Genomic DNA, 9,042 nt, shown 5'->3' on the forward strand with positions numbered 1-9,042 from the left:
TTGACATGATGTTTGAATAAAAAATATGCTACATTGACCAAACAAGATTATCCTAGGTGTCACTAGATAATTATAGCACATGAATTCACTTAATCCCAAGTGAGGTATCAGAAGATAAGTAACAACCATAGTAGATCTCGAATTTGTTGTTACTATTCAATCACTGTCACCATGTTACTCCAACTAATACACATATTCCTCCACACATGTTCTCTCATACAAGTTGGATTAAAACAAGTACTTAATCATGGGTTACATGATATGCATCTACTTATACATTTTACACATAAATGGATTGTAATCTCAAATATCAACTCGTACAATAAAATAAAGATCCACCTAATGGAATTATATATATGACCGTAATTATGTTGGACAACTCATATGGTACTAGCACTACACCAGATATGACAAAATAATTAACCTCATGACAGAATTAAAACTATCAGCGATAGTGCATAACACTAATAGGAAAACGCTTATAGATAGAAATAGATTCTCTTGTGCATTTTAAAAGGCGTGCTTCAATTTTTTTTTCTGCGACGCATAAAAAATGCTCCACAGAATTGTTAGAATTCTTTGGCGCATAAAAAAATATAAGCCACATAATTGAGGCTTTTTGTGGCACATATTGATATATGCGCCACAGAAATACACATTTCTATGGCGCATATTGCTATATGCGGCACCATTTTTTGTTTAGATTATTTTTTTGAAATTTAAGAATTTTTAGAACCTTTTCCAATTTTTGAACTTATAGGATTTTTTTTCTTTTTTTTTTAAAATTAGTTTTTCAAATTTCTAAAAATTATTATTTTTTGAATATTTTTTATTTTCTAGATTCTTTTGTTATTTTTATTTTAAAATTTTAGATTTATCTAAAATTTTAGAATTTTATTAGATTCTATTCTAATTTTGAACTTTAAGGATTATTTTGATATTTTTTTAAAAATTAGTTATTTAAAAAAATTCTAAATATTTGGAATTTCTTGCATTTTTTAATTTTTTTAAATTAATTCATTTTCTTATTTTTTTTGGATTTTTTTGAAATTTTTGAAATTCCTTTCGAATTTCTTTGACAATAATATCAATAAGAACTTTAGTAGCATAAGGGTAACTCAATTAAATAGAACTCAAAATTTAAGCGTGCTTGGGTTGGAGCAAATTGAGGATGGGTGACCTAGTGGGAAATCATCATTTCTATATCATTTGAGATATGCTAGTAGATGTTCAAAATATTCAAATATTTGGGTTTTTCCTGATTATTTCATTTTTTGATTTTCCCTAAATTTATTATTTTAATTTTTTGAGAATTTTATGGCGCATGTCGTGTGGATGCGCCACACAAATGTGAGAATTCTATGGTGGCACATGTAGATATGCGCCATAGAAATAAAATTTAGTGGCGTGACTTCTATGGAGCAGGGGATATACATCACATAAAGTCAAAAACATGCGCCACAAATATGCAGTTTCCTACTAGTGTAATAGGTGACAATTCGCCTATTTTGTCAATGATTGGTGTTAATTAACAATACCTAATTTTTGTCATTAGTAAATTGCCATGTGGTACACCGTACACATGCGGATGGGTTGCTCTCCTCAAACATAATATGTGACATTTTTTGAGTGTGGTTAATGTAAATTGTCAAAAATAATGTGGGCCCCTCTATTCTAGAAACATAAGTAGGATTACCATTTTTAATAGCATGCTGGTCCTAATTATTTCATGCCGTAAAAACTAATTAAAAAGAGTGTCAGTGGGGTTCGACCCCGTGAGGCCGCGACCATAAAAAGATTAGGGACGATGCCATTGGACTATTATTATAGTACTGTTGTTAGAAAGCGATGATCAACTTTCTTTGTAATTGAATTTAGGGCACTCACCCGTTGACTAGATGGCACGGTCAGGATGATTTGATTAAGTCAGACAAATCTGAAAACTGCTTTGGCGATTGATGACCCTCAAGTATAGGGGATCGCAACAGTCTTCGAGGGAAGTAAAAGCTAAATTTATTGATTCGACACAAGGGGAGACAAAGAACTTATAAGCCTTAACAACAGAGTTGTCAATTCAGCTGCACCTGAAAAAGCACTAGTAACAAGGGTGATGTGAAAGCAGCAGCAATATGAGAGCAATGATAATAGTAACACAACAGCACTAGCAATAACACAGAGGCAATGACACCAGAAAATATTCGAGTGCGTAGTTGATTGTAGAGAAATGATTATGACAGAAGGACTGGGGTTCCCACCTATCTACACTAGTGGTAACTCTCCAAACAAATAACATGTGTTGGGTGAACAAATTACAGTTGGGCAATTGATAATTGTGAGGGCATGACAATGCATGCTATGATAAGATAAAGTTTACTGTAGTATTTAATTGGACATTACAACATGATTCATAGACCGCAATCCAACTGCATCTATGACTAATAATTCACGTTCTTACAGTATTAAGTTGCAAGCAACATATTATTGCATTAAGTAAAGTGTGTAAAGTAAACAATAGAATTACCCTTGGATAAAGCATTGTTGTTTTCTCCCTAGTAGCAACAACACATCTACAACCTTAGAAGTTATTGTCACTCTCCCAGATTACTAGAGGCATGAATCCACTATCGAGCATAAATACTCCCTCTTGGAGATACATGCATCTACTTGATCAGGGTAACCACAAGTACCGAAGAGCATGCAAGATCTTAAAAAAACAATAGTATGATAATATGATGAAATATATGATCATAATTCCACAATTTATCGGATCCCAACAAACACAACACCAATTACATCATATGGATCTAAATCATGTAAGGAAGCTCATGAGATCATTGTATTGAAGTACATGAGAGAGAGTACCAACTAGCTGTAGCCAAGAACACGTAGTCCACTGGGGAACTACTCACAAACCATCATGGAGTCGAAGTGGAGGCGGCGGAGTCGATGGAGATGGCTTCGGGGGTCAATCCCCGTCCCGGCAAGGTGCCGGAACAGGAACTTCTGACCCCCGAAACTTGTCTTCAATGGAGGCGGAGCTACGAAACTTTTCGTGGATGGAGACTCTGGTATTTAGGTTTTTCCCGAACATGTGAATAAATAGGCGGAAGGGCGAGGTCGGTGGGTGCCCAAGGGGCCCACACCACCCCTAGGCGTGGCCAGGGCCTAGGCCGCGCCTAGGCCAGGTGTGGCCGCCTCATGGCGCCACTTCGTCTCTCCTCCGGACTCCGTCTTTATTACAGTAAAATAGGAACTTCAGCTCTTGTTTTGTCCAATTATGAGAATATTTCCCGTACAACTTTTCTGAAATACAAAACAACAGAAAACAGGGAACTGACATTGTGGCATCTTGTCAATAGGTTAGTTCCATAAAATGTATAAAAGTGCAACGAAGCATAAACAAAACATATATAAATTGGTGTAAAACAAGCATGGAGCATAAAAAATTATAGATACATTTGCAACGTATCAGAATCCCCAAGCTTAACTCCTGCTCGTCCTCAACTAGGTAAGTGATAGGTGACATGAAGCTAACACAATCTTGATCAAGTTATTGTAAAAGCATTGTGAGCTGGGATCAAAGTACTCTAAACATAGGCATGATTGACATAATTCTAACAATAGAACTTAGCAACTATGTTACAACATGAGAAGTAACTCAAACAAAAGATCATGAATTATTGTGCACTGCAAGCAACTTTGTTTTTTTTAGCAAAGTGGTACTTAACTTGTCCTATATGAAGTAGCAAAATATAAATGCTAGGATATCTTTAAAGTTCAAAGGGTGACTAGATATAAGTAATTTGGGAACAAGCAATAGCGTAATCATGAATCAATCAATAATAAATTTTGGGACTATGCACATTATACTCAGAATGACAACTATGCTCTCTTAATTGGTGCATAAAGTAAAAAAGATGAAGACTCAACATAGAAGTAAAAGAAAGGCCCTGCGCAGAGGGAAGCAGGATTACTCATGTGCTAGAGCTTTTTATTTTGAATGCAATAGAGGTGTTGAAAATATATTTTGAGAGGTATGTATGTCTATGTCAACGAATGGCACCAAATGTTCTATCATCCTTTCATGTTTAATGGCTTCGAGAGCGGCTCCCATAGAGAGAACAATAAAATTCCTCTTCTCCTTTGTTTAAACAAGCTAAGTTCATGATTTCTCAAGTACACAGTGTTAGAAGATTTAGATTACTATTTCAATTTATATTTAGTGGGTGGGCACCCACATCTGCTCTTTTGCAAAATTAAGGACTAGCACAGTGTGCATGCCAGTCAAAGTGTGAAGCCATAATAAACATGAAAAAGATGGTAAAGCATTCAACACTTCCTCATGAGCTAAAACAAAACACAAATCATATAATAATCTTTGAAGGTATAAAGGTAGCACACAAGCAATTCACTTCGGAGTGGCGGTGAAATACCACATATAGGTAAGTATGGTGGACAAAATTGGAAAACTTTGGTTTTTGGGAGTTGGATGCACGAGTAGAGCTCATACTCAGTACATGTGAAGGCTAGCAAAAGACTGGGAGCGACCAACTAAGAGAGCAATAATGGCCATAATCACGCATAGCGACAAAACATTATTAATCAAAGCATAAAGTGATATTACAAGTCAAAAACTAAATGATCATAGAGGCTCTAGGTGACTAGTTTGTATTCATAACATGATGTGAACATGTGCCAAGTCAACCCAATAAAGCATCAAATTAAGGAGAATACCACAGTATTATGCTTTTTATGATGGAAGCAACACATGATTCTTTCAATGGCACATTAAGCACTCTCAGCTATTTGTGAAAAGTCATGCTACAACAATAAATAATAAGCATATGATTAAAATAACATCCAACATGACATGCCAAAATCTATGCCACAGTTGAAACAAGCTTCCTTTTGCACCACTATAAACATGAAACATTTTACTCGTCTCCAACACCATTAAATTTATTTGAAACAACTATCATATAGATAATAATCAATAACGACCAGAGATCTAATCATACATAACTAAAGAAAACTAACAATATCTGAACAAAATACGAGTGGAAAACCAGAGCTAAACGCAGTACTAGCAAAAGAGAACACTCGTAGAACAATAATAGTGAAAACTAGAGTGTTCTATGCAATTAAAACAGAGTGTGTCATTCTCCGAAAAAAATATACTGGGATCCAACCATATGCTAGAGCAAACAAAACAGAACAAAACTAAAAACAACAATAAAGACACTCCAAGAAGAACACATAGCATATGAAGAAATAAAAATATAGCGTCTAGAAAGATGACCTGATACTTTGTTGATGAAGAAGGGGATGCCTTGGGCATCCCCAGCTTTGACGCTTGTACCTTTTGGATATTTCTTGGGGTGAGATGGGAATCCCCAAGCTTGAGCTTTTATCCATACTTCATCTCATTACATAATTCTTCTCTCCCTACACTTGAAAACTTCCTTCATACAAAACTTCACACAGTTCTCATTAGCAGCATTAGTGCAATCAAAATAACAAATCCACCTGGGTTCAGTTTTAACATATGTCAAACATCCATTAAAACATTACCTACTATAGCAACTTCTTCAAAAAGCCCTTTCTATCAAAAGAACTAAAAAAGAAAGAGATTAGGAGGCAAATGATAGTGGCAGAAATCTGTCAACACAGACCAGTAGGTAAAGATCGATTTTTTCCGAAAATCCTCTGTTGCTCAAATCGAGAAGTGAAAAACTAACAAAAGTTAGATAATAACCTGCGGCATGTGCTCAAAAATTGGAAGCTCAAAATTACGTTCTGGCTGGGAATACGATTTTTTTGGTGACAACACAGAGTCTGTTTCAGGACAACAACTTCCCCAAATCTTACTTTCTTCCTATTAGAGGCTATTCTTGGCACAAAAACAAAATAAAAATGATAAGGAGAGGTTATTACAGAGGTAATAACTTCCAAGACTCAACAAAAGAAAAATTACAGAAATAAAACATGGGTTATCTCTCAAGAGTGCTTTTCTTTAATGCCTTTCATCAAGGCGCAGAAAAAGAGCTCGCATCAAGTATTTTCAAGTGAAGAAGCATCAACATCATAACTTGTCCTAATAATAGAATCAAAAGGTGACTTCTTTATTTTTCTAGGAAAGTGTTCCATTCCTTTCCTGAGTGGAAATTGATATTTAATAATCTCATCTCTCATATCAATAGCAGAACCAATAGTTCTAAGAAAAGGTCTTCCCAAAATAATAGGACACGTAGCATTGCATTCAATATACAAAACAACAAAATCAACGGGGACAAAGTTATTATTAACCATAATAAGAATATTATTAACTCTCCCCAAAGGTTTCTTCTTGGCAATATCAGCAATGTGAACATCCAAATAACATTGTTCCAACGGTGGCAAAGCAAGCATATCATAGACTTTTCTAGGCATAACAGAAATGCTCGCACCAAGATCAAATAAAGCATTGCAATCAAATTCATCTACTCTCATCTTAATGATGGGCTCCTAACCATCTTCTAACTTCCTAGGAATAGAAGCTACACGTTTTAATTTCTCTTCTCTAATTTGCATGAGAGCATTTGTAATATGTTTTGTAAAAGCCATATTTGTAGCACTAGCATTAGGAATTCTAGCAAGATTTTGTAAGAACTTAGTTACTTCAGATATATTGCAATCATAAAAATCAAAGTCATTATTATCAAAGGTAAAAGGACTATTGTCTCCTATACTTCGAAAAAAATTCAGCACTCTTATCAGAAACAGTTTTAGTGGTTCTAGGCAATTTTGTAGAAGGAGTGGGATGATACGTTGCAAGCGTATATATAATTTTTGGTGCTCCATGCTTGTTTTACATCAATTTCTATATGTTTTGTGTACACTTCATTGCATTTTTATATATTTTCCGGAACTAACCTATTGACAAGATGCCACAGTGCCAGTTCCCTGGTTTTTGCTGGTTTGTATTTCAGAAAAGTTGTACAGGAAATATTCTCGGAATTGGACGAAACAAAAGCCGAAGTTCCTATTTTACTGTAATGAAGACGGAGTCTGGAGGAGAGACGAAGTGGTGCCACGAGGCGGCCACACCAGGCCATGGCGCGGCCTAGGCCTTGGCCGCTCCATAGGGTGGTGTGGCCCCCCCGGGCACCCACCGATCTCGCCCTTCCGCCTATTAGATTCCTCCAGATGCGAAAACCCTAAATCATCTAGCCTCCATCCATGAAAAATTCCGTAGCTCCGCTGCCGTCGCAGAGAAGTTTCAGGGGATAGAAGTCTCTGTTTCGGCACCCTGTCGGGACGGGGAATTGCCCCGGAGCCATCTCCATCGTCTCCACCACCATCTTCACCGTTGTTTCTGCCTCCTATCACTACAACAAAACCCCCCCTATAGCAACATATGCATATGTATCTAAATGCTCATATAGGCGTTGCTAGCGCCTTTACCAACGATTAAAAATGCGTTGCGTTTTTGGATGTTGCTAGGATATTATGCAACGCATATATGTGCGTTGGTAACCAATGGGTCAGGCGTTGCAAAGTGGCAACGGAAGTCAAACAACGATTGTATCCGTTGGTACATATATAACAGATACGAGATTCAATAATTATATTTAAAAATATATTTTTTTCTCTAAACGGGTGGCTAAATTGCTTCAAATCTGGTACTCCCTCCGGTTCATATTAATTGACTCTAATATGGATGTATCTAGAACTAAAATGTGTCTAGATACATCCATATTGAAGTCAATTAATATGAATCAGAGGGAGTAGTATTTTCTTGCCTTGGATGGAGAATATATAGTTTACGAGATATGTATGACAAAAAAACACACATCGCAGAATCTAAATATATTGCACGAACACAAAAATGAATTTTTATTATTGGAATCACCATCAGATACATGAAAATTATCTTAAGCGTACACATCATACAATCTGGCTGATATGCTAAGTAATCCTATATCTATTCCTTCTACTGTTCTGCCTTCTAATTAATACAGCTGATATCCGAATGTAACAGTTTTGCTGATCTTTTAAGCCTGCAAAAATAAAGCTCCAATTTCAGAATCAATGCAGCAAAAAAACAGTTCATTGAATATATGATTTCAACTATGTACTTGATATACTACTCACTGTAATAGATATATTTACCTTTGGGTAAAAAATAGTCTTTGGTGGCCACAAATCTTGCCTGGATATAAATGAAGATCAGGAGGAGACACAACAATGATCTTCATCAATTAACTGCGCAACTGCGTAACTGAAATTAACTTCTTGCCATTAGTTTATTCCAAGGTACAGATCAATGGAAGGAGGTGTAGTCAGGCCATAGATTCCATTCAAAAGAGATGCACAGACAAAGTGTTTGTTCTCTACCTTCTATCCATTCAACAAGCAAATGTAATGTGTTGTTTTACTGAACTTTCACCACATGTAACTGCAGATACCAAAGCCAATGCTGAATCAAAACGTGTAGTTATAGAAGTCCACATTAAATTTATTAAGTTTGAAAAGAAAACATATACGTCACAGACCTAGAAAAACTTGAGCTGCTGAAACAAAATCGAAAGAATGGAACACAAGAAACATAAGACATAGATTTCTTAGAAAAATAAATAGTCCCTCCGTCCCATAAAGAATGTCTTAGATTTGTCTAAATTTGGATTTATCTACACTAATAGAGTCTAGATACATCCGAATTTAGACAAATCTAAGACAATCCGTTATGGGACGGACTAAGTATAACACATGTAGCAAACATTCATTACTAGTTGAACACTGATGAATGGTGATACACCGGAGCTTCCAGTGATATTGCCTGATGTCTTGCACCTAAATACGTGTATTCTAAGCAAGCCTGAAAGGGCAAAATAAATTATCATCAGACTAGCAGACATGTCGTATTACATGTAGTAAAAGGTGATCTGAATATAAGATGCAATTGATATTGTGCAGTATGACACTTGACATGTGTACTCCTAGCCTCAGAGATTTAGCTAAATTAACCTGAAAAGCAGCATACGGATATTTCTTGTATGATAA

Source organism: Lolium rigidum, chromosome 7, assembly GCF_022539505.1.
Source record: "Lolium rigidum isolate FL_2022 chromosome 7, APGP_CSIRO_Lrig_0.1, whole genome shotgun sequence".
NCBI lineage: Eukaryota > Viridiplantae > Streptophyta > Magnoliopsida > Poales > Poaceae > Lolium > Lolium rigidum.